Source organism: Sinohyriopsis cumingii, unplaced genomic scaffold (genome assembly GCF_028554795.1).
Source record: "Sinohyriopsis cumingii isolate HCF-2022 unplaced genomic scaffold, ASM2855479v2 utg001710l, whole genome shotgun sequence".
Lineage (NCBI taxonomy): Eukaryota > Metazoa > Mollusca > Bivalvia > Unionida > Unionidae > Sinohyriopsis > Sinohyriopsis cumingii.
The window spans coordinates 98,009-124,347 of NW_028316037.1; the positions used below are offsets into that span (position 1 = coordinate 98,009).

At 34.5% G+C, this 26,339-nt stretch overlaps 1 pseudogene; it reads left to right on the forward strand.

Annotated features, from left to right (window-relative positions):
* Nucleotides 1-1,788: 1,788 nt before the first annotated feature.
* LOC149771704 (palmitoyltransferase ZDHHC3-like) lies at nt 1,789-19,973 on the forward strand (annotated as a pseudogene).
* The last annotated feature ends 6,366 nt before the right edge of the window (nt 19,974-26,339 follow it).

Consider the following 26,339-nt stretch of genomic DNA (forward strand, 5'->3'; position numbering starts at 1 on the left):
AGCTTAAGTTTGGTAATTGTTCCTAATTAATCAAACCTCAATGTATTGTTGAAATTAATAATAAGGCAGAAATTTTTCAAATCTTAGATGCCAATGCTCAGAGATTTTAATTTGCAACAAATGTACGGCATTCTGCATGGATATCTCCACGTGTATTCAATTATTTGTTTATTCTTGTAAGGGAACAAATACAATAACTATTCTTTTCATCATATAAAAAGTAGTTGTATGAAAAGGATGTGTCAGTATGCAGTTTCCCGTTTGTGACTGTTGGTGAGTTTGGCTAATGAGCCAAAAAAAAAAACCTTAAACATACATGAAAACTCATTTCGTTGAATAGTTTTTGTCGTGTTCTTTTGTGTGGTATACCGCTTTGTATTTTGTTACTGTGGTCGAGTGAGTAAAGTGTGATACCACGTCATTTTTCATTTAATTCGTTATAAGATTAATTAGGATCAATTACCAAATTTCCATTGTTAATGACGGGACCATAATTGGCGCTGTTAAGCAAAATGCAAAAAATCGGATGGTTTCTTCTTATAGAAACGCACCTTTCCGAGGCAGAAATTGACTTCATCTTCTCATCCTAATATTTTATGACTGTGTTTACAATGGTTACTGCTTTGAGTCTACATTACATCTGTTGAAGTAAAGTCTTTATTTGGGAATGGCATAAACAAACGCTGACTGTTGACAACTGAAATTTACTAGCCCATCGGTATATTAACATTATGAAAGTTACTAGTCCAACAGGAAATCTACTAGCCTTGGGCTAGCGAACTAGCGCTAATTTCAAGCCTTGCATATATGCCTACCCATGATGCACCTGCAATTTAGGGTATACACTATTTTCTTGATATTATCAATATAGTAGATTGCATAGACCCAGATCTGCAAGCCCCAGTTTCACCAAATTTCTCAATTTTGAAACAATGTGAGATTTCATATTTATCTTCATATGCCTGACAATGTTGGGATGTTTTTTTCAAAGGTAGGGATGGTGCAAAGGATGAACAATATCTCTGTAATTAAAATTGTTTCTGTATGTTTCTATTGAACAGAAATCAAACAAATTTCAAAGTTTATAAAGCCTCTTTTCTATATAACCCCACTATTACTGTATGCTAATCCTTTCTGCTTACTCGATTCTTTCAACAGAATTCCTTGTTGCCAATCAAGCAGTGATAAAGATATTTAAAAATTTCCATCAAGAAATTTATATATATAGATTTTTAGTGAAATGGGAGCATTGTGCAATATTTAACTATGGGTCTTGCAACATTTGGGTTGATTTTAAGACAGTTCCTTGGGTTTTATTCAGGAGCATACTGTAGATTTTAACGTAATTGTGTGGATGCTGCACAGGAATGTACTGTAGATTTTAACATAGTTGTGTGGCTGCTGCACAGGAATGTACTGTACATTTTAACACACTTGTGAGGATGCTGCACAGGAATGTACTGCAGATTTTAACACTTGTGTGGATACTGCACAGGAATGTACTGTAGATTTTAACACACTTGTGCGGATGCTGCACAGTAATGTGCTGTGGATTGTAACACATTTGTGTGGATGCTGCACAGGAATGTAATGTAGATATTAACATAGTTGTGTGGATGCTGCACAGGCATGTACTGTAGATATTAATACAGTTGTGTGGATGCTGCACAGGAATGTACTGTAGATTTTAACACAGTTGTGTGGATGCTGCACATGAATGTACTGTAGATATTAACACAGTTGTGTGGATGCTGCACAGGAATGTACTGTAGATATTAACATAATTGTATGGATGCTGCACAGGAATGTACTGTAGATTTTAACACAGTTGGGTGGGTGCTCTGCAGCAGCTTCTGTAGACTTAAACACAGTTGGGGACAGGAACTAACTGTAGATAAAAATGAAGTCTGAATATGAATATTTGACAAAGAGGTCTTATTCTTGCATCTTTGTTGTGATTTTATGTGGCATTTTGCATCAAACTCCATAATATTGCAACATAAAGCCAGCTAGCATTCAGTGAAGTTAGAAAAAATAAATCTTATTTGTTTGCAAAGTAAAGTTGTTTCCATATGAGATATGTTAGTTAAATTTCTCAGTTTTTGTACCTGTTATTTATATAATAAAATAACCTGTTACAGACTTACATTATTTCACAAATGCTACAGTGGTTGAAGCATGCACATCATATGTGGAAGATTGCAGGTTCAAACTCTGGCTGAGTCATACCAGAGACCTATAAAAATAGAACTAATGGCTGCCTCACTTGGCACTAAGCTTCAAGAGCTTAGCATTAGGACTGGTCAGCCTGGTGTTAGGATAATGTGACTGGGTGGGACATGATGCTACATGTCTCCAGCATAATGCCACAGTGCTAGACATCACTGTAAACTGCCACAATGCAGTCATCTTAACAATATGACTGACATTTTTTTAAAGCTATGTTAAAAATCCAAGTCACACACACACACACACACACACACACACACATTATTTCACTTGTAATTGTTCTTATTTTGTAAAATCTAAAATTACTTCATTCCTACAAAGACAGACGATCTTCTTCTTAGGATACTTGCGTCTGTCCCAAGTAAAGTTTGCATCTGCAGGAAATACATGACAAACATGGTTTCTTAATTTTCTTTCTCCTTTGACTACAGGATTAATAATTGTGTTGGGGAACTAAATCAGAAGTTTTTCCTTCAGTTTCTCTTCTATGTTGGTAAGTCTGGAGAAATTTAAGTGACAATATATATATATATATATATATATATATATATATATATATATATATATATATATATATATATATATATATATATATATATATATATATATATATATATATATATATATATATATATATATACACTCACATTTTATTGAAGTCCAAATGCAAACCACATACCGTATTTACCATATGTATTGGAACACGATATAAAAATAAATTCCTGTCCCAGTTGTTGTTGTTGTTCTAGGGTTTAACGCCATTTTTTCAGCACAAGATAAGCTATACATGACAGCCTGTATAACTGGTGGAGGAAGAACCCTGGAAAACTCATGGAAGAACCACCGACCCATGAGAAGCTACTGGCAGGCTTTCCCACGTACCCACGCTAGCCGAGCCTTGGACTCGAACCCACGCAGACAGAGATGAGATGGCAGTGATCCGGAATGGTGAATTCCTCTCCCAAAACATATAGTGAAACTTTTCTTTCACCTAGGTCTTATGTCCCAAGACTTAAGAGATGAATTAAATCTGTATTGCATTTGTGCCCCCCTCCCTTCCCACTGTTTGTTGCAATAAAATAGATAAACAAAACACCTATTTGATAATAGAAAGAAAGAAACTAACCTTGTATTGTTATCATTAATTCCTTTTTTTTCAACGTGAGCATTAAAGAATAAAATATATCCACAAAATCCATATGTGTGGCATAGGCTTCGATGCTGTAGTGTGTACTGCTAATGTCAGATAACACATGCCACATTGTTCATTGACATGAACATTGAGAAACAAATTGTGTTTGTTTCTGCTCAAAGGTTTGGATGTGTTATCCGACTGAAAACTGGATCCAACAAAATCGCAGACAAGAAGGAAATAATCAACCGATATCTTGAAGACAACTGTCGTTCACACATGATATGGTGTTAGGTGCAAAATAATCAAGATTGAATTATATCCAGGTCTACTGTATGACAGTATCTCGCAAATAAAAATCATTATTTGAAAACACAGTCACTTGAGTGTAAGTGACAATCTTTTTGCCAGCACAGATTACAGAAGTATTATTACTATTTACCCGCAGACATCAATGCTCCTTTGTATTAATTATAACTACAGATGTCAAGGATAATTGATGCCCAGGTGGTGAATAAACATAGCTGGCAGCTAGCAGTAAACTCATGTGAACTTACCGACAGGACATCAAACATAAAGTTTTTTTTTATTACAGAGCAAAACGACCTCAAAAGCTGATTTGGGTTATTTTTTAATTATTTTCTTTTAACGATATCAATTCAATGTTATTGTATTGCAAAGCAAGTCGACATCTGAAGCAGACTAGATTCTTTTAATTGCTGTGGAACACATAAAGATGGCCAAGATATGGAAGCAAACATTGGTTTCTTTTCACTGGTATTCACGGGAATTTTGAAAATAAACTGAAACATTGAACAAAGTGACACAATATAGTGAGTGCTTTGTGATGGACATCGATGACCCATCGTCGCCCAGAATATTTGCAGAAAATAAAATCATGTGATGAATTTGTGAAAGCCAGAAGAAAAGCAGATGATTTCACAAACAAGATGAAAATAATCAACCAGTATATTACAGACAACTGCCATTCATGCATGACAGTGTGTTAGGTGCAAAATAACCAAGACTGAATTATATCCAGGTCTACTGTATGAAAGTATCTCGCAAATAAAAATCATTATTTGAAAACACATTCACTTGAGTGCAAGTGACAATTCTATCGTCAGCATAGGTTACAAATGTATCATTACTATTTACCCGCAGACATCAATGATCCTTTGTATTAATTATAACTACAGATGCCAAGCACATTGAAGCCTGGGTGGTGAATAAGCACAACTGGCAGAAAGTAGTAAACTCCTTCTTTGAACTTACTGACAGGACATCAAAGACAAAACTTATTTTTTATTACAAAGTAAGCCGACCTCAGAAGCTGATTTTGGATATTATGCAGCCGTTTTAAAGGATATCAATACAAAGGTTATTTTATTGTAAAGCATGCTGACCTCAGAAGCCGACTATGGATTATTTTAAGTGTGCTGATTTTTTTTGGTGGGGTATACAAAGACGGGTCTAAGATATGGAAGCAAACTTTGGTTCCTTTTCACCAGTATTAACGGGAATTATGAAAATAAATTGAAACAATGGAACAATTTTCAAAGTGACACAGGATAGTGCTTTGTGCACGGATATCGATGACCCAGCATCACATAGAAGATTTGGGGGTAATAAAATCATGTGATCAATTCGTGAGGGCCAGAAGAAAAGCAGATGATTTCACCAACAATATGATCATTAACATGGATGAAATTCTAGTGTACTTTGATTGCATTCCTGATGATAAGATGGGGGTCAAAATTAGGAGAATTAACAAGACTGGTGCAGATTTTAACAAAATCTGACTTTAGTCCATGCGCTTTTCCGCTTCAGGTGTTGTGTTGCCTCTAACAATTTTTCATGGTATGAGAAAGCTTTAAAAAAATATTCATGCACCAAAAGAACAGATCGTACATGTGCAGGAGAAGGGCTGTGTTGATGAGATGTTGCTGCAGTGGATTAAAAAGTTTTATCTCAAATACAGTTTTATATTTTTTAAATAACATTTCAGTTGGAGTTCATTTTTTGACATGTAATTCTCAAATGATTTTAAAGGTGTATAAAAACTTAAGACTCAAAATAAGCAATGTGTCCCAGAACATACAGTGCACAAAAAAAATACTTTTAGAATTAATTTATGGTGTCCCAACATGTATGGTAAATACTGTAGTCCCTGATCTGCTATCACATAATCTGCCAGCATATCAGGGTCTGTTTGTTTGTTCTGCTCATTAATAACTGCAAAGACCCATATCTATGAATGCACTATATGCAGGTAGATCTGGGTCTAAGCAGTTTTGCATTTGGACATGGCTTACAAGGGTATATATACAGTATTAACAATCACTAGGAAGTATTGTGTTTTTTATGCTTTTTTGAAAGAAAATCAGCTGTTTGTTAATCTAATTTACTTCCTGTTGTGACAAAAATCTGGAGATATACACTTTCACCCTGTGGGACAGAAATATTTTAATCAGGGAATGAGGTTTATATATTTTATATAACAAATATTGACCTTATGTCTTAAGAATGTTATGGAGTCTTTTTTACCTTGATCTTGAGTATATTTTTGCAAAATGTTAGATGGTGCTCTACAGTTTTCTATTTTGCATGGGTTAAATTTTCATAGAACTAGAATTTCTCAAGTTCTCCTCACTGGTTATACTGGCTATTTAAAAATGACCTTGTATATCTTAGGTACACCACTCCCTCGATAACTCCCGCTCTGATAACTCGCGAACCAGCTTATAACGCGGTGTCAGACATAAATCCCATTTTTTTAAACCCGAAAATACCCCCAAAAAATGTACTTGCGGAAGTAATTTTGTATTGTTGCACTAAATTAAAAGCTGGCCTGCTTTTTATTATCATGTTAATTATGTCTTTTGAATAAAAAAAGGAGGTGAAATAAAAGAAAAGTTAAAAGGCAACAAAAATCGTACTAGCTTAAAATCTAGCGGCCTCGGTCATATGTTGGGTGAACTCACTTCATTTGATCATTTGAACACTGTAATAAATGTTTTTGTGTATGTAACAGAAACTACCTTAAATTAACCGACTCTTTCATATCTGATCAAAAATAACAAGACAGCAAAGCGAAAAGAATACTTCGCAAAATAACGAGCTTGATTTCACAGATACATACCATTGTGGGCAAATGAGTTTCAGAGAATTCTTGAACTGGCATTTAGAGATATCCTCAGGGGTGATAAGAAATTTCATTATTACTTCCAATGAAAACAGGACATTAACATTGCACTAATTGAACAATAAAAAATTGAGTTTCAACATAGACATGTCACGAAATTAATGTCGTGTGTTTTTAAAAAAAAAAGGAGTCTTGTTTGGTGGTGTATCAACAGTTAGTCTAGTTCCCAAATTGTGGACTCCCGATTTGGCAAGATACTATTAAATACCACTATGGGAACCAGACTTATCAAGAAAGCAAAAAGCAGTGACGTAATACACAGATGTTTCTAGTACACATGATGGATGTTCAAATCAGTTTGAATGATCTTTCATATGTTGGATATTTTGAGAGAGAGAAAAAATGTTATTTAAACAGAATAACGAACAACTTCATTAGAAAAAGCGTATTATAAAAAATTATTATCGATGTGATTGTAAAATGAGGATTCAGTCATTAAACAACCCAGTTCCCTAACGCCCCACCCCCACCCACCCATTTTACGGTTTTCTTGATGTCAAAGTGATTTTTTTCCCTCAATTTTTTAGGTCTCTCTGTAACTTGCGCCTCGCTTATAGTGCGGTCTATGTTCGTGGATCCTGTTGTGCACGAGTTATTGAAGGAGAGGTGTATTGTTAAAATAGCTTTTAATTTGATTTATTTAGGTGTTTGATTTATGGGTGTATTTTGGGTTGTAGAATATACAGCTTCTCTTTGCTTCAGATGTGCACCTTTCAAAAAACTGCTAGCTCTGCTTGGTCATTTTCTCTTCCCAGACTTAAGAGGTAAATTGTAAAAAGAAAGAGCTGATATCCATTTTATATTCATTGCACTTTCAAAAACTGGTACTGTCTGGCAAAATTCAATTTCCATATTTTAATAACTAGTATAGATTTGAGCAAATGTGAGCAGTCATTTTGATCAGCATTGTGTTTAAATCTTGCACAATTTCCAAAGAAATTTCAATTGAAGTACACGAAAGTAGCAGTTATGTCGTATGCCAAAATTCTCCTCATTGTGCATTTCAACTCTTTCCACATGGGCTCAAGTCTCAGGTTCGGCCAATGTGGATATGTGAGAGAGCTGCCAGTAGCTTCCCTTGGGCTGGTGGTTCTTACTGTGGTCTTCCCAGGTTCTTCATCCACCACTTATAGTCTATCTCAATCAGAGAATTAGCATTAAAAAAAACCAAAACAACAAGATGGCCTTCTCAGTATCTGCAAAGATGTATTTTAAAATGAAGTTTGGGAAATCGGAATAATTGAGCGTGTACTGTTTAGGCACATACTTAAAACCCAATGGACACGGAACATACCCTGATGTTGCAAAAGCTAAGAGAGAGAGTAAATATCCATCTAGAAGGTTCATGGAACTTGATGTTTTGAAAAGGTAAATAATTCAAATATTTCCACATGGTAACATTTTGGAGAAAGACATTGCTTCCATTAATATCTATCTAGGTGGTGCATAGAATTTATTTTATTATGTGACTAGTTGATATTATCTGGGATAAGTAGAGTGTTGGTTGAAGTTATTCAGATATAAAATGTATGTTTTGTTCACACACACACACACACATATTTGCTCACAATCTTTATCATGTAACTATAAATAGTTTGATTTCACTAGGTGCATAAAACCTCGGTGTATGAATCACAATACATCTTTTCATTATCTTCTTCAGATTAAAAATCTATCAATGATACACAATAACTATTATTTTGGCACCCAGGTTTTGTACGGAAGTGCAATCCAACAGAAAATAAATTTTATATCTTTTGTCATGATAGTGAATTGGTATTTAGAAGTACAAAAATTTAAACAAGTTTTAAGTACTAGGAGTTTACATAAACTACCATCTGTGACTAGGGGTTCCTCAGTTGAGGTTTTTTTGACATTATATCTAATACAAAAGACCATGAAGATATGGCAGCTTAAGATGTGACTGTTTAATAGAGATGGCATTTTAGGCAGGTTTGGCTGATAAAATTAGTGAGAGAGGTGTTGGATTATATGTTTGACATGACATTTCTGTTTGCAGGGCTAGCCAGTATTTATGCCACAACCATGGTAATAGTTTCATGGATACTAGATCCAGGTGTCAAGGGCGAGGGCAAACACTTAAAAATGTGAGAAACTTTAATGTTGCTTCTTACTAAGTAGAATATACTTTCATAATTCAGACTTCTGTTGATTCAGCTACTCATTTGGGCATGGACATAAATAGGATTTATTTATATGGACATAAATGGGATTTATTTATATGGACATAAATGGGATTTATTTATATGGACATTGACATAAATGGGATTTATTTATATGGACATTGACATAAATGGGAGTTATTTCTATGGACATTGACATGAATAGGATATATTTATATGGATATTGACATAAATAGGATTTATTTATATGGACATTGACATGAATAGGATTTATTTATATGGACATTGACATGAATATGATTTATTTATATGGACATTGACATGAATAGGATTTATTTATATGGACATTGACACAAATAGGACTTATTTATATGGACATTGACATAAATAGGATTTATTTATATGTGATGCGATGTGATTTCGATTTTTAACATAGCTTTAACAATTTTTCAGCCATATCGCTATGATGTCTGCAGTGTGGCAGCTTAAAGTGATGTCTAGCACTGGGGCATCATGCCGCAGACATGTTGCATGATGTCCCACCCAGTCACATTATCCTGACACCGGGCCGACAGTCCTAACACTAACCTCTTTAATGCTGAGCACCAAGCGAGGTAGCTGTTAGTATCATTTTTGTACGTGTTTGGTATGCCTCGACCAGGGATCGAACCCACGACCTCCCGCATCCGAGGCGGACGCTCTAACCACTGGGCCACCGGAGCGATCCTGATTTATTCATATGGACATTGACATAAACAGGATTTATTCATATGGCCATTGACATAAATAGGATTTATTTATATGGACATGGACATAAATAGATTTATTTACATGGACATGGACATGAATAGGATTTATTTATATTGACATTGACATGAATATGATTTATTTATATGGACATGGACATAAATAGATTTATTTATATGGACATTGACATGAATGGGATTTATTTATATGGACATGGACATAAATAGATTTATTTATATGGACATTGACATGAATAAGATTTATTTATATGGACATGGACATAAATAGATTTATTTATATGGACATTGACATGAATATGATTTATTTATATGGACATGGACATAAATAGATTTATTTATATGGACATTGACATGAATATGATTTATTTATATGGACATTGACATGAATATGATTTATTTATATGGACATGGACATAAATAGATTTATTTATATGGACATTGACATGAATGGGATTCATTTATATTGACATTGACATGAATATGATTTATTTATATGGTCATTGACATGAATAGAATTTATTTATATGGACATTGACATTAATAGGATTTATTTATATGGACATTGACATGAATAAGATTTATTTATATGGACATGGACATAAATAGATTTATTTATATGGACATTGACATGAATATGATTTACTTATGTGGACATGGACATAAATAGATTTATTTATATGGACATGGACATGAATAGGATTTATTTATATTGACATTGACATGAATATGATTTATTTATATGGACATGGACATAAATAGATTGATTTATATGGACATTGACATGAATGGGATTTATTTATATGGACATGGACATAAATAGATTTATTTATATGGACATTGACATGAATAAGATTTATTTATATGGACATGGACATAAATAGATTTATTTATATGGACATTGACATGAATATGATTTATTTATATGGACATGGACATAAATAGATTTATTTATATGGACATTGACATGAATATGATTTATTTATATGGACATGGACATAAATAGATTTATTTATATGGACATTGACATGAATATGATTTATTTATATGGACATGGACATAAATAGATTTATTTATATGGACATTGACATGAATGGGATTCATTTATATTGACATTGACATGAATATGATTTATTTATATGGACATTGACATGAATAGAATTTATTTATATGGACATTGACATTAATAGGATTTATTTATATGGATATTGACATGAATAGGATTTATTTATATAGACATTGACATAAACAGGATTTATTTATATGGACATGGACATAAATAGAATTTATTTGTATGGACATTGACATGAATATGATTTATTGATTTGGACATTGACATAAATGGGATTTATTTATATGGACATTGACATGAATAGGATTTATTTATATGGACACTGACATGAATGGAAACTATGGGAACTACTTATTTGAACTTGGTAATTAATGGGAACTATTTATTTGGACATTGACGTGACTATTTCTATTGGGGACTATTTCTATTGACAGTGACATGAATGGGATATATTGATGTGGACTTGAGTGTGATCTATTGATTTGAATGGAGCTATTTAATATTTGGACATCAACTTGAGAGGAAATTTTATTTGGACATTGATATAAATTGAAACTATTTATTTGAACATTGACATGAATGGGAAATATTTCTATGGACATTGACTTGTCTGGGAACTATTTATATGGACACTGATATGAATGGAAACTATTTATTGGACATTGACATGAATATACAGACACTGACATGAATATGTTTTTATTGACATTGACATGTATGGAGTATATTTATATGGACAGTGACATGAATGGAAAGTATTTATATGGACATTGATATGTATGGGATATATTTATGTGGACATTGACATGAATGGGAACTATTTATAAGTAATGAATGTTAGTTAATATCAAATTCTCAGCTAAGTTTGTGATGTTCATGATTGTCATTGGTTTTACTCATGATAAAATTTTATTTTTTGGTCCAAATCTTTATTCAGTTGCATTTCTCTTGGGCTTCTTTTGTATTTCGCATGCATTTCAGAATTAATTATATCTGTTTTTCCTGTGATTATTCTGCAGTATTAGGGCCATCTGGTGGCCACAATTTCCATTGTTTCCATTGTGGACCCTAGAATTTTTGTTTATAAATGTATCACTCATAAGTTAGCAAATCTTGCTTACCAGGTTCTCTTCACATTTCATTCATATCCATGACGTATGTTACGGGATTGGAACCATAATTTTACGATTCTTTCATGCCAGAAGTCATCATCGTCTCACCTCTGTCCTCTTATGTTCGAGTCTCAGGCTTGGCCAATTTGGGTATGTGAGAAAGCTGCCAGTGGCTTCCCATGGGTTATTGGTTTTTACCATGGTTTTCCTGGATTTTTCCTTCACCAATAATGCTGTATGTATCTTGTGGTGGGAAATTAAACCCAAAACAACAAACAGAAGTCATCCTGATCATATAAAACCTTGACAGTGCTTATTTAAATGACTGAAGGCATAATAACTATTCTGATTCTTCAAAATATTCATCTTGCTGAAGAGCTGACAATGAAACAGATAGCTCCTCGATTTTGTTAGTGATTGATATGCATTCATTTCTTAATTAGATCAATATTTCTGAATAGCTGCTTCAAATAGTGACAGTGAATATGGGTAATGACTGATAAACATATTGTGTGCTTTGATTTGGTTAAAATGGACACGATTTCAGAATTGTCTGCCATAGTTTGATTGAGGTCATTTGGTCAACTGGTCATAGACTAGGCAAGCTTACTGGATGATCAAATGTTTTGTCATCAATCCGTCATCCATCCATCCATTGGCATAAGTTTCTCATCATCACTTTTTAACTACTTGTAACTTGACACACATTCATCTCAAGGTCTAATTGGTCCTAAATGAAAATGTTCCTGGTCAAGCATCCACTTGGGCTAGTGGCCATCTTGGAAATCCTCTTATTGCCAATCAGTTTGAAAGGGTGGTCACATCAACATGTAGTTTTCAATTAAAAGACCTATTATGAAATCTAGTTAGTTTTAAATGAAAGTGCTACCCATCTGACATCCATTCCCCTTTGTTTTCTGATTTGGAATAAAATAAAATTGTATTTACCAAAATTGGGTTTGTCATTTTTAATGTGTTAAAAGGATAGTTCTGCTGCTTTCATGTCTTGTCTTATTAAAAGTTCTTTGATAAAAGAGGAAATGCATTAAATGCCAAGAGGGTGTTACATTTACAAAATATAGTACATGTATAATTTGTATATGATTCTGAAACAGCTATTGTACAGCATGAACTGATATATAATTTAGTCTCAAATTTTACTCTTCTGCGATATAAGCAATCTGGTCTCATGGCAGGAGTGTTTTAGCCTTCTTTAATGTTGATTTAGACAAAAAATAAGCAGTATGTATTGATAGTAATAATTTCTAAGATTACCTTGCTTTTTATTATACCTGCCTATTGAAAAAATAATGTTGAAAATATCAGTTATGTATTAATCATTTTGGAAAAGAATTAAGTCACATTTAATTTTGCTTCATTAAGGCCCAAAGGATAGACTGTAATAGGATAGCGAAAAATGGCCCTCCTTTGATAATTGTTGATGGTCAGGTATGCATAGTACTGATTGAATCTTCCTTTGTTTCAATATACCAGATTATCCAAACTGCAAAACCAAAATTGCGGCCACATGAAATCGCTTATATTCGAGTACCTTCTCAAAAACCCTGACTACATAATTGGGGACACATGAAATCGCTCATATTCGAGTGCCTTCTCAAAAACCCTGACTACATAATTGGGGACACATGAAATCACTCATATTCGAGTGCCTTCTCAAAAACCCTGACTACATAATTAGGGACACATGATGAATCGACATGAACATTACCTTCTGGCAGATGCAAGGTGAAGTTTTACACCAATTGACAAGTTCAGATCAAATCTACAGATCAGACATTCCCGGCAGACTCAATGTCCTGGTCAACATTCCACCCACTGAAAGGGTCAGATTACTGAGTAGAACGAGAAATAGCCTACCTTTGTCTTACTGGTTCTGGACTCAGAAGCTTGCCGTCGATGCACTGTCAGATGGGAAGAGTTATGGGCCCTTGGTAACTCCCCCTGTGGTCTTAGTACCAAAAATAATAGAGAAATGAAGGGGTCATAATTGCATGATAATTCTGTAGCCCCTCTCAGATATGACTAATCCTGCAGTTGGGTAAATATTCAAGGAGAAACATAATTTACTAGAAAAAAATCCCTTCTTATGGCAAATTTAGAAGTTTTATTAAGTTAAAATATTGGTCAAATTTTCATTTTGTGTTTTGTAGCTCTCACCTCTGTCTTGATGGGTTTGAGTCTTGGATTCGGCCATTGTGGGTATGTGAGAAAGCTTACCATGTGCTAAAAAATGGCGTTAAACCCTACAACAATAACAACAACAACTTTCTATAGCAATTGACATAATTTCTCTTGTCTGTTGCAGGATAAATTCCATTTTGCTTGTGATAGAGTCATTTTTGTTTGGCCTTTTTGTGATAGCCATAGGCTGTGATCAGGTAAGCTGACTTATCTCATGAAATCAGTGATTTAACATTTTGAAAAGCCATTTCATATGTGTATTATTAAATGATGTATTACCTCACATGAGGATGCCACATGTGGTGTATTTAGTCTCTTTGGTTTCCGAATGTGTTTCAATTCATAGCTCTTAAATTCTAATGTTTTAATGAGTTCATTGGATACAACATCACCACGTTCTGTGGTGATTATATTATATAGAATACTGTCAGTGTTATATGACCGTGTATTGGTCTAAGAGGTTAGAGCATCTGCCTCAAATGCAGGGGATCACAGAGTGAAACCCCAGCTGAATCATACCAAAGACATAAAAATGGTACCAGCACCGGCTTTGCTTGGCACTCGATACTAAGAGTTTACTTTTAGGACTGGTCAGCCTGGTGTCAGGATAATGTGATTGGGTAGGATATGATGCGGCATATTGCCCCAGTGATAGACATCCCTATAAACTGCCACACTGCAGAAGCATAACGATATGACTAAAATTGTTAAAGCTACATTAAAAAATCTAAATGACACAGAGTGTTATATTAGTCAAGGCTCACATAGAAAAAAGAAAAGAAATTGTTCAAACCATTTCATAACTTTTATATGAAGTGAGCACCCATATAAGATCATCAGTACATAAAGTAACCACTCATTTAATATCCTCAGTACATGAAGTGAGCAGTCAGTATGATCCTCAATACGTGATGTAAGCACTCATGTAAGATTAATATATATAGTGAGTACTTGTGTAAGATCTGTACATGAAGTGAATACTTATGTAAGATCATCAATACATGAAGTTAGTACCTATGTAAGATCAATACATGAAGTGAGCACTCATGAAAGATCAATAGGGGAAGTGAGCATTCATGTAGGGTCATCTGTACATGAAGTGAGCAGTCATGTAAGATCAATACATGAAGGCAGCACTCATGTTAGATCAGTACATGAAGTGAGAAGTCATATAGGATCAGCAATACATGAAGTGAGCACTCATGTAAGATCAACAATACTTTAAGTGAGCAGTCTTGTATGACCATTAATACGTGTAATTCTTTTTTAAAGGCTTATATCCGTACTAAATGGTGACTTAAGAATCAACATTGCTAAATGGTTAATGTGGCATACTTGTTGCCTTTGACCAGAATGGTGTGAATACAAATCCTGTCCAGACCAGGCCCGGTTGGCCACAATATACTTTAGGGGTCCTATATTAAAAGTCAAGGTCACACCTCAGTAGTTTACCAACACTTCCTTTCCCCTCCATAACTTCAGAGGTGTTTGAGATTAAGAAATGAAACTAGGTATTCTGGTACTTGGATATTGTCATTGGAACGTGCATCACGGTCCTGTTTCAAGGTCAATCCCGATATTTTAAGTTTTCTATCACATTTTCTATTCCACTTTATGATGTTAAAGCTTTTTTGAAAGTGAGGGATAAACTTAAATATACTGGTACATCATCATTTGTTGCATTCCACATATTGGGACACAGGTACATGTATCTGTTTCATGCTTTATCCCCACATGGATGAAAGGTGTACACTGATGTTTCACCCTTTGATGGCATCTCGTGCATCACCATGAAGGTTTTGTTTTCAGTTTCAAGTTCTTCATCAGTTTCATCTCTTTTTCTACATTTAATGCCATTTGAGATGATGAAATGAGTTTTTGTTATATTCCATGTCTACCCAGTAACTCTACAGCCTGATTTTTTTAATTGTATACTTTTTGTTTACCTCACCATTTGTAGGTATGGGACAAAAATTTGTTGAACTTGTATGATTTTATAATAAATATTATGATTTTTTATACACCTGTAATAAAACGGCTTAATATATTATGACGATATCTGACGAAAAACAGTTTCTGCATAATAAATTAATTTCCCCACCATCTAAATGCATCACGCTTCATGAATTGTTTGCACTTGGCATAATAATGAACCCTGTCAGCATCAGGGTCGAAGGTTCGGGTCACTGAAAGACGAAAAATCGCTTCTTTACAGTAGACTGAGATCCCCATCATATGACATACCTGGACTTGGTGGACAGCTTACACTTAGTATAAATAATAACCTTATTGATTGTTGGAGTCTAAAGCACAAAGGTCAGAGTCAATGTCACTGAAAGAATACAAATGGTTTCCATACAATAACATTAGTTCTACAAGACATACCTCAACCATACTGTGTGGATAGTTTGCACTTGTAGTAAGGAGGAAGATTATTGACTTTGAGGGCAAAGGTCAAAATCACTGTCTGACAAAAGAAAATGCTGTCAACACAATAACATTAGTTCTACATCACCACCAGGACAAGCTTTTTGTGATGACTTGCACCTAGGGCAAGGACAAAGTCTCTTAATTTCAGAGCCAAAAGGTCAAAGATCAGGGTCACTCTTAGAAAAGGAAAATCCTATTATTCCTGCTGTATTGTCAATGCATCTTGTTCGCCCAGCCCTTTGAAACTTTTCTACTCCTCCATTGCTTCGCTACTTCCTTGTTGGGGAATATTGACTCTAAATTTTTAGTCCTAGTTATGATCTGCATAGCAGAGTGGTGACATGCTGGCTGCTCAAGGTTTAATCAACAATTCTAGCATGCTAGAATAAGTCGTGTCCTGCTTCCTATCCAATTTTGCTATTTCTTCTGGATTTCCCAGTGTTATCCATCTCAAAGATCACCTCACTGAAAACCCATTGGACCTATATGGTGTTACTAATTTTAGCAACATCATAAAGTTTGTTACTGTTATTAATAAAAACATACTATTTTTAGTAAAAGAGAATGGACACTATGCCATAGGGCTGGAAGAAATTCAATCACTCTAAGCCAGAAAGGAGTTGACAAATTCCTTTAATTCCTGAGAGATAAAGCAGTACACTTTTCAGGAGATTTAATTTTACATCTTATTGCCTTTTCAACAAAAAATCTTTGTCAACCAAGCTATAAAATGGAATTTAAAAATCTCATCTGAGGAACAATTGTGAAATCTTACTATTCAGTCTGTATTATCTTTAAATCTGTTGCAAATCCTGCAATTCTTCCAGCTGTGAGCTATATTTAGTGATGAGACTGCCGTGGAACAGATGAAGAAAGATGGACCTAGAAGGAACAAATCCAAAATGGCCTTGCTACAGGAAGTCTTTGGCAGAGGTGAGCCATACATGCTGTTCTGCATAATAATGATATACAACTTCTTGTTTAGTATTCTAACATAAAGGGGTTAGTTTGATATGGTGTTAGATTAGACAGGATTATGTCTCTAAAACAATTAAAATGTTGTACATGCTAACATTTTGATTTTTTTACTTGTTTCTTTAGTTGTTTAAGAAACTGCTGTGTTTAAAATCCATATTGACTTTAGTGTCCTTTTAGTTTACAGTAAGCTATGGATATAATAAATCCCAAGGGACTCTCAACATGATTACAGATTTTGTCGTAACTATGGGAAAACATTTTAATTACAGTTGTTAGGAATTGGCCACGTTTTCTTATTCTGATTGACCGCTCCAGTGGCCTAGTGGTTAGAGCGTCCGCCTCGGATGCGGGAGGTCGTGGGTTCGATCCCCAGCCGAGTCATACCACAGACTTACAAAAATGGTACTAACAGCTGCCTCGCTTGGCGCTCAGCATTAACAGGTTAGTGTTAGGACTGGTCGGCCCGGTGTCAGGATAATGTGACTGGAAGGGACATCATGCAACATGTCTGCGGCATGATGCCCCAGTGCTAGACATCACTATAAACTGCCACATTGCAGATATCGTAGCGATATGACTGAAAAATTGTTAAAGCTATGTTAAAAATCCAAATCACAATCACTTATTCTGATTGGATCAAAATGGCCATGTGATACTGATCTAAATATTTTACAGTTCAATAAATTCACCAGACTACTTTTTTCCCAGTTTCCAGATCATTTTATGTGAATCTTTATACGAGCAACTTCATCATCAGCAGACTCATCAAACCCTTAACCCAAGAGATCGTTGGGGCACCACAGTTGACCTTACAACAAATTCTCTCCTTCTTTTCCTGTACTCTACTGCTCTTTAGGTATCTCTAAATCCCATGCCTGTCCAATCCTTAATGTTATCTTCCCACCTCTTTTTCTGTCTGCCTCATCTTCTGCACCGTCACACTGCACCTTGCAAGATTTGTTTTGCCAGTCCAGATGATCTTGAGACACGCCTGTACCACTTCAGTTTATGCTTTTTTACAGTGGTCAAGAGGTCTTCATAGGATCCAATGGCTTGTTGGATCCTGGATCCTGTTGTGGACTTCTTTGTTGGTTACATTGGTCAGTGTGTGAGATGCCCAAACTCTTGCGGTATCCTCTCATTTTGAAGGTTTGACTCCTTCTTTGTAGGTCTGATGTGAGCGTCCATGTCTCACAAGCATACAAAAAGATGGATATGACAATGAAGCACATCAGCCTGATTTTGGAACCAAAAGCAATGTTGGTATCTTTCCATATTGGTCTCATCCTTGTTTTTGCTGCTGTTGTTTGGGCAATCCTGCAATGTAGTTCTGGTTTGGAGCCCTCGTCTATGATAACTAATCCCAAGTACTTGAAGCTTGTGACTCTTTCCAGCTTCTGTCCACTGACCTTTATTTCTGCACTGGTGCCATTGTTCTTGTTTGTCATCAGTTTGTCTTTTCCTGCGCTAATCTTCATACTGTATGCTGTGGGGGCTGTGTTGATGCACTCAACCAAATCAGCCAGTTCATTTTCCTCTCCTGCAAACCATCAATATCATTTGCAAAGTGAAGGTTTGTGATTGTTCTTCCTCCAGTAATGACAGTGCCCTTATGGTCATGCAAAGCATTCTCCATGATCCTTTCCAGGAAAATGTTGAAAAGTGTAGCTGACAGAATACTTCCCTGTCTGACTCCAACATTTGTTCGAAATCAATCTACTCTGCTGCCATTGATGAGGACAGCAATGGTGGCTTATTCATAGAAGTGCTCAACAACCTGCACTAGGTTTGAGCTGATATTATACTTTCTGATACTTAGTTGCCCAAAAGGCCGCTTGCCATACCCTATCAAATGCCTTTTTGGCAAATGAAGATATTCTGGCACACTGAAGTTAGTTAATGATAATTCAACCTACCTAGCATTGAATCTTTGTTGATGAAATCCACTGATATGGTGACATTAGAACAAACATTGTGGGGTGCTTTGAAATATCTAGCATTTCACTATATGTGTTTTAATTAGTGTGATTGATACAATTTATCAATCCTAACATATATCAAACAATTCACTTGAGTAATAAATCTGTGACTAACAATTGTTTATTTGTATTCATTTAAAATTATGCTGTTCCTTCTGGCTGTTAAAATTAGCACCTCACTGACAAAGTGTACTTTTGTACTTTCTACTATTCATTCATGACACCCTCATTGTCTTTGAAACAACTTCATTTATGCTCATGAAAACATATATGTGGATACATCAGAAAGATATTAACTCAGCTGTCAGAAATCGGTCAGTATGGTCTATCTTTTATGTATTTTTAATTTTTTTATTATATTGACAATGTTTTGGACCATGTAAAAACTGGGATACTATGACCTAATTTTATGATTGAGTGACTTTTGTATCAGCTGCAATTTGTTCATTACACCCTGAATATCTTGGACTTAATTGCTTCTCCTCTTCTTTAAATTGGTATGTAAATGCAACTCAAAGAAGAATAACTTTACATACCAAATGTTGCTTACTGTGATGTGACTTTCATACTTGATTTACAGTTGTTATTTCAACATCCAGTATTGAACCATCACTACTTTAGACCCCCTTTTGCCAGTACACTTGAAAATTGATATTTGTATGCATCTCAGGAAAGGTAACACAGCCATTCCAAAACTCTCGATGTGATCTGATTTTCATGGTTTAATGGCATTTGTACTTTAAGCCATTTGATTGTTATATATTTTCTAAGTCTTCTAACATATTACATCAAGTCTAGTCAAAGTTTGCTTCACTAATGAAGCTGCATGTTGATGCATCTGAGCATACATGCCAACAATTATGCTTTAGGCGTAATCATTGCGCTTTTTTCACTAAATTACGCCTTACGCATAAACGTATATGGATTATGCTTTTTCAGTATATCCACCTTCCCAAAAAAAATAAATTGCTTGTTTTCTCTTTTTTATTAACATCCCATTAATCCCACAGACCGTATTTTAGAAAAGACGGCTTCTACGTAACTACAATATAAGAGTACGCTTGTCCATGCACTTTCCTAATAGTATTATGTTCTATTTATAGCAACTATCCTATTATCCAGAAACATGCTGGTTCTACTTTCAAACTTTCGACCTCGTATTCTATTTATAGTAGCTGTACGGCTTAGTGAGGAGAGAACAGACAGGTTTTCTAATTTTTAATCTTTACTCGCAGATTTATATTTAGTACAGAACCAGTCTATAAGTATTTGGCACTAAAAAGTATAATTTATTTTAGTCGATGCGTGTATGACAGCAAAAATATCTCCTTTCAAATAATTTCACAGATGGATTAGAAAATAGCCAAAAATAAACGAAACAAAAAATAGCTGAATCCTTCAAAGATGAGGACACAAGGTCACCATCACGTGTCGTCTATTCAAGACCGTGTGGAAATAATTTTACTATTTGGCACTAAAAGTCTTCAGATGTATCTAGTCGATGTTTGTGTTAGAGCACATATATTTTTTCAAAGATTTTCGCAAGTTGATCGTAAAAAAACGGGGAAAAATCCTTCAAAGATGAATTCATGAATGACATAATACAGCGTTCCATTCTCTTACACAGGGGCTCGTATCGTTTCTTAAAAGTGACCTGTCGTACATGTATGACAGGTCAGTTTTAAGCAACGATACGAGTCCCTGTATTCTAGGGCAGCATCATGTTCATTGCAGTCTGTGCAAAAACTATTTTAATATTGGGCATGGTGGTAAATTTTACGTGGAGAAACACTTGAAAACAAAGAAACATATCGAATTAGCTCGTCTTACGAACTCCAATACTAAGTTAACTTCTTATCTGCAGCAGAACTAAAGTGCAGACATGACTGTTATAAATGCAGAGGTGTTATTTACAGAGTTCTTAATAGAAAGATAACAAAGATCTTGCTATTGGTGCAGAAGCAAGAGAATTCGTAGAACACAATTCTACTCTAGCTGTGAAGGTGTTTTATGATAATGTTAGAGAGTATTATGCTACAGCCTGTGATTACATGCTCCAGAAATTCCCCTATGGAAATGACGTGCTTTTAAATGCTTCAGTTGCTGATTTAAATGAGAGACAGTCAAAAAGCTTCAAAAGTGTTCGATTCTTTGTCAAGAGATATCCCTTTCTATTACCATCCTTGTCTACCTTGGATCATCTGGAAGGAGAATTCCTGAAGTATAAAATTGGGATTCTACTTGATAATATACTTAATGCAGATAGAGTTGAAGTGCAGTGGTACCTTATTTCCCAGCTAAAAGACACAATCATTGGAAGATATAAATTTCCTCTGCTTTGTCATGTTATGAAAGGAATATTGGTTCTTTATCATTCTAATGCTGACTGTGAGAGATTGTTAAGGATTGTTATCAAACATAAAAGTGAATTCAGATCCAGGCTCAGTAACCCAGTACTTTGTGCTCTACTGGTGTGCCAAACATTCATAGTCTCAGTTGGCACAAAGTGTTTTAAAATGCAACACGAAAATCTGTTGCTTTCGAAAGCTAAAAGTGCTACATATGAAAACTTTAAGCAGTAAAGGATGTTAAAAGACGAGAGGGGCAAATAAATCATTGTTCATTGAATTTTTATCATGTTATATGTGGATTCCTCTTTTTCTGCTTGGATTCCTCTTTTTGTCCACTTGGATTACACTTTTTCCTCGTCAGGGGTTGGCATGTATGATCTGAGTGTAATCTTGGAATAATATTCCCTCCTCCACCTAGTGACTGAGTTGTTAGTTTAGACTAGCAAGCAGTGATTAATAGATTTAGTAGATGTTTGTTGAAGTCTCTTTATGCAAGGCTTGTTACCACCGTTGGCGTAGCATCAATCATTCACACTGGTCTGTACATTGATGAATGCTCAAAATGTGCTACTGTGGACAAGATCATTTATGTTCACAAGACCAGTTCGGTGGCCTAGTGGTTAGAGGATTCGTCATGGATGCGGGATGTTGTGGGCTCTAGCCACAGCCAAGTCATACCAAAGACTTATAAAAATGACACAAACAGCTGCCTCGCTAGGCACTCAGCATTAAGAAGTTAGTGTTAGGACTGGATGGTCTGTTGTCCGGTGTAGCTCTATATTGATATACATAAATTACTAATAAGTCGTTAAGTTACTCCCTCAGACATGACATTCCTTTAGTATGGGACATTAGTAAATTCAATCCAGTATAAAATATTTCATAACACAAACGCTAATCTTAAATACGTACTTTAAATGGCTGATATAAAACATAGAATCATGCAGTCAATGTAGTTGTACCTGTCCAAACACAATGAGGATCTAAGCGATGGCGTGCATTGGGACTGTAATGAATATGGTGCAATCAATCTTCAGCGTCAAGAAATTACGATTAATCTGGAACATAAATTTTCACATCTGCATCAAATAGAAGAGAATGAAAAAAACAATCTGTTACGTGAATAGCTTTACAGACGTTCATACACAAATAAATAAAATCTACCAAGACGTTGAAATTCTAAATTCTACACGTATGAAACAGCATCAGTACAGGATGAACCCACTCAAACAGGAATGTTTAAAGAAGACAGTCAGTATTTGATGAAAATGATGTTATAGAACCTAGTAAAAGTAACGAAGTTCATCCTATATTCTCGTATCGACCTAGATAATACTTTCCGCATATGCACAGACTATAGAAAGGTGATCAGTGTGACGAAAACCAATTCCAAGAATCAATGACTGCATTGATAAAATTGAAAACGCAAAATGTTTCACCAAGTTTGATGTTTTGAAGGATTTTAGAAAATTCTGCTGACGGAATTGCAAAAGAAATTTCGGCATTCGTGACTGAATATGATCTGTATCTGTATAAAGTGATGACTTTCTTTGCTCAAATCTTCTCTTTTTACTTTTCAATGTTTAATGAACATGTCATCTCTGGCCTAGATAACTGTAATATTTACGTCGTTGATGTCATCGTCTACAACGTAATAAGGAAAGATCCTTTTATCTAAAAGTGAGTTTTGTCGTGCCTATTTTACATTTCTAGTACTTATCGTGTTACATGGACAAGCTAACCCTACTGATGTTGAGGTCAAGGCTATCTCTGAATTCACTGTGTCTATCAGTAAAACGCAACGGATCCAATTTTTGGTATTCCTGGATACTATCTGAAATTCGGTTCCAGTTTACCATAATTGCCGAACCCCTGACACAAACTTATTGAGTAAGAAAAGAAAGTTTAATTGGTTTGAAAAATGTAACGAGGCTTTTAATAATTTAAACTTATACTTAACAGCTTGCCAGTTCTTTCAGCTACAACTTTCCGTCAATCATTTAAATTTGATGTTGATGCAAATGATGTTGCATTTGGTACAGAATTGATTCAAGAAGACAAAGATGGTATAGATGTTAAAGTGTGTTATTTTTCTAAGAAATTAAATATGCATCAGATAAACTAGTCCACAATGGAGACGGATTGTGTGGCTTTGATATTGGCATCGCAAGACATTAAAGTGTGTATTAGTTCAGCTCCTTCTCCAATTATTGGCAAGAGATAAAAGAAAAATCAGATATTATTAAGATGGAGGTTGACTATTCGAAGAATACAACATTGACATCAGGCACATCAAGGGAAAATATAATTAAATATCAGATGCATGTTTAAGTGTACACAAATATATTGTTTTATGTATGCCTTGTGTCATTCATACGATTTTATCATTTTGTAAGTTTTATGACGTGTATTCGACTAATATTGGACATGATTTTGTCCGAAATCAGATTTATTTTCTACTTGACTGAAAAGTTGACTTTTTAAATTTGTAGACAATAAATACATGCATACAATAATTCTAAGTGTATCAATTTAAGATCAGGAACATTATTGACAGAAGTAAATTTGTTTATTTAGGTCTGGGTCTAGATTATCCGACTTCCCAATACATTTTCATAAATTATTTATTGTTTCTCACTCGTTTCTATTACTTATTTTATCTATTACTTATTTTAAGGTCATAGAGTCGTAATATATATATATATATATATATATATATATATATATATATATATATATATATATATATATATATATATATATATATATATTGTCCAACAGTTATTACGATCTTCATAGAAACGAAAGTCAACCTATATATTTTCATATCGTAATGCACTTGTGATGTCTTATTTATTCTTTTATCTTGACAATGAAGTTAGCAGTTTGAGCCAAGTCTTATTTTTATCTCTTACGAATTCTATATTTATTTATATACTGCATTGGAAACATTCTACGGTTTAATTACTTACCTTTTGTATCACATATTCTAAACAACGTGAAAACGTACATTGAGATTTGGCTCAGCAAATATTAACAAGGTATTCAAAATATCAAGAAGCTCTCTGTTATGCTATCTTATATATTTTTTCTAAATTTCATTTGAAGTAGAATTTTAAAATATCTGGGGGGTATTACCTTTTGTGTGGCTTAATCCAAAAATCATCAGAAAAATGCATATCTTCGTTATATTATCCATGACTTTGATTCATCTGCGGCACCACAAAATTTCAAACGGTACGAAGGTATTCAAATCCTAAGAAAGTGCTTGTTCTATAATAATGCATATACTTATTGTAATTGCACTCCCTAAACTGAAAGCAATATGACCCATGATACAGCCTCGATAGCAAAGAATGTTCACTTGCATTAAATACTTATTCAGCATCACATAATGTACAGATACAGAGATATCATCATAATAAGAGTAGTCACCAAACTGACACTGAGACCTCTCAGAAATTGGGGAGACAACACGAACAGGAGCATTGACCCACGTTTCTAAAAACTCTATTAAGCAGAAACTCTAAGGACAAATGGATGTAACACTATCACATCAGTTGCAGAAAAAGTGTTGAGAAAGACCTTGGTCGCAATATGTAATATCTCGTTTAATCTTTAAAGCATGCGATTTGGTGAAATCTAACTTATTTCTTAATTGATTATTGGGGCTTGGAAAGATAAAACGGGAGTCAGGCTATATATGATTGGTCAAATCTGATCAGGACTATATTTCTTGCAGAAAATCCCATATTTTTTACATGAAATTGATATTATTATCCTTTTAATTTTGTTTCACTGAGGATAAACGCAAACTAATAGATTTTGGTATGTATTTGAATACATCACACGTGCTGCAAACAATATTGCAGTTGCAAATAAAAAATGTTCAAATACCCATCCAGCCATTCAAGGCTTGATCCCATAAGTGATAAACTCTAATATTATCGATAATTCTATAGAAATCTTACAAGGTCACTCTATAACAAACACACCGGGAAAGTGCTTCCTCGCACTTTAAGTTTATGTTACCATTACCAAAGAATGGAAGCTTCATACTTTAATCAAAACCTTCCAATGCCAGAAACGTACATTTGAGTCGTAAATTATGCCAAATAGTTGGGGAAGGTTCCTAAAACAAAAATAATGGGATTCTCGCGTAAACTTACTATAAGCAACAACTGGATCTCTGTTTGTAAAACACAGACCGCAAGAGAAAAAATTAAAATGGCAATTATTTTCCAATGTAAAAATATAATCGTGTTAACTTCATTTGCATAACCTAGAATTTCTGTTTTTGCTGCACCTAGTTTTTTTGGCAAAATCGTTTTTACTAATGAACGCAAAGATATAGAGAATGGTAAAGCACGTACCTGCAAACTAATACACATGCAAACAACCCAAAATCAATATGTCCGCACTGCAAGAGGTTTTAGTGTAACTAGCAATGAACTGAGTAAACTATTGTACAAGAATCATACAATGGCCCTCAAAACAATGTATTTACCACGTTGCATTAGTGATCTGGTTTTATCGAATTGTAAACTAAAACAATGCGTCCTAGATAAAACAGGAAGTGAGAAGTGTAGCAGCTGGCCCAGTAAACATCGTTTTTTCTGAATAGTGTTTTTGTTATGACACGTATTTTAAACTATATCCACATTAATTTAACTATTTGTTTTATAAACGCTTTCCACAACAGTTGGAGCTAGCAAGGTATAATATGTTTCGCAACATCCAT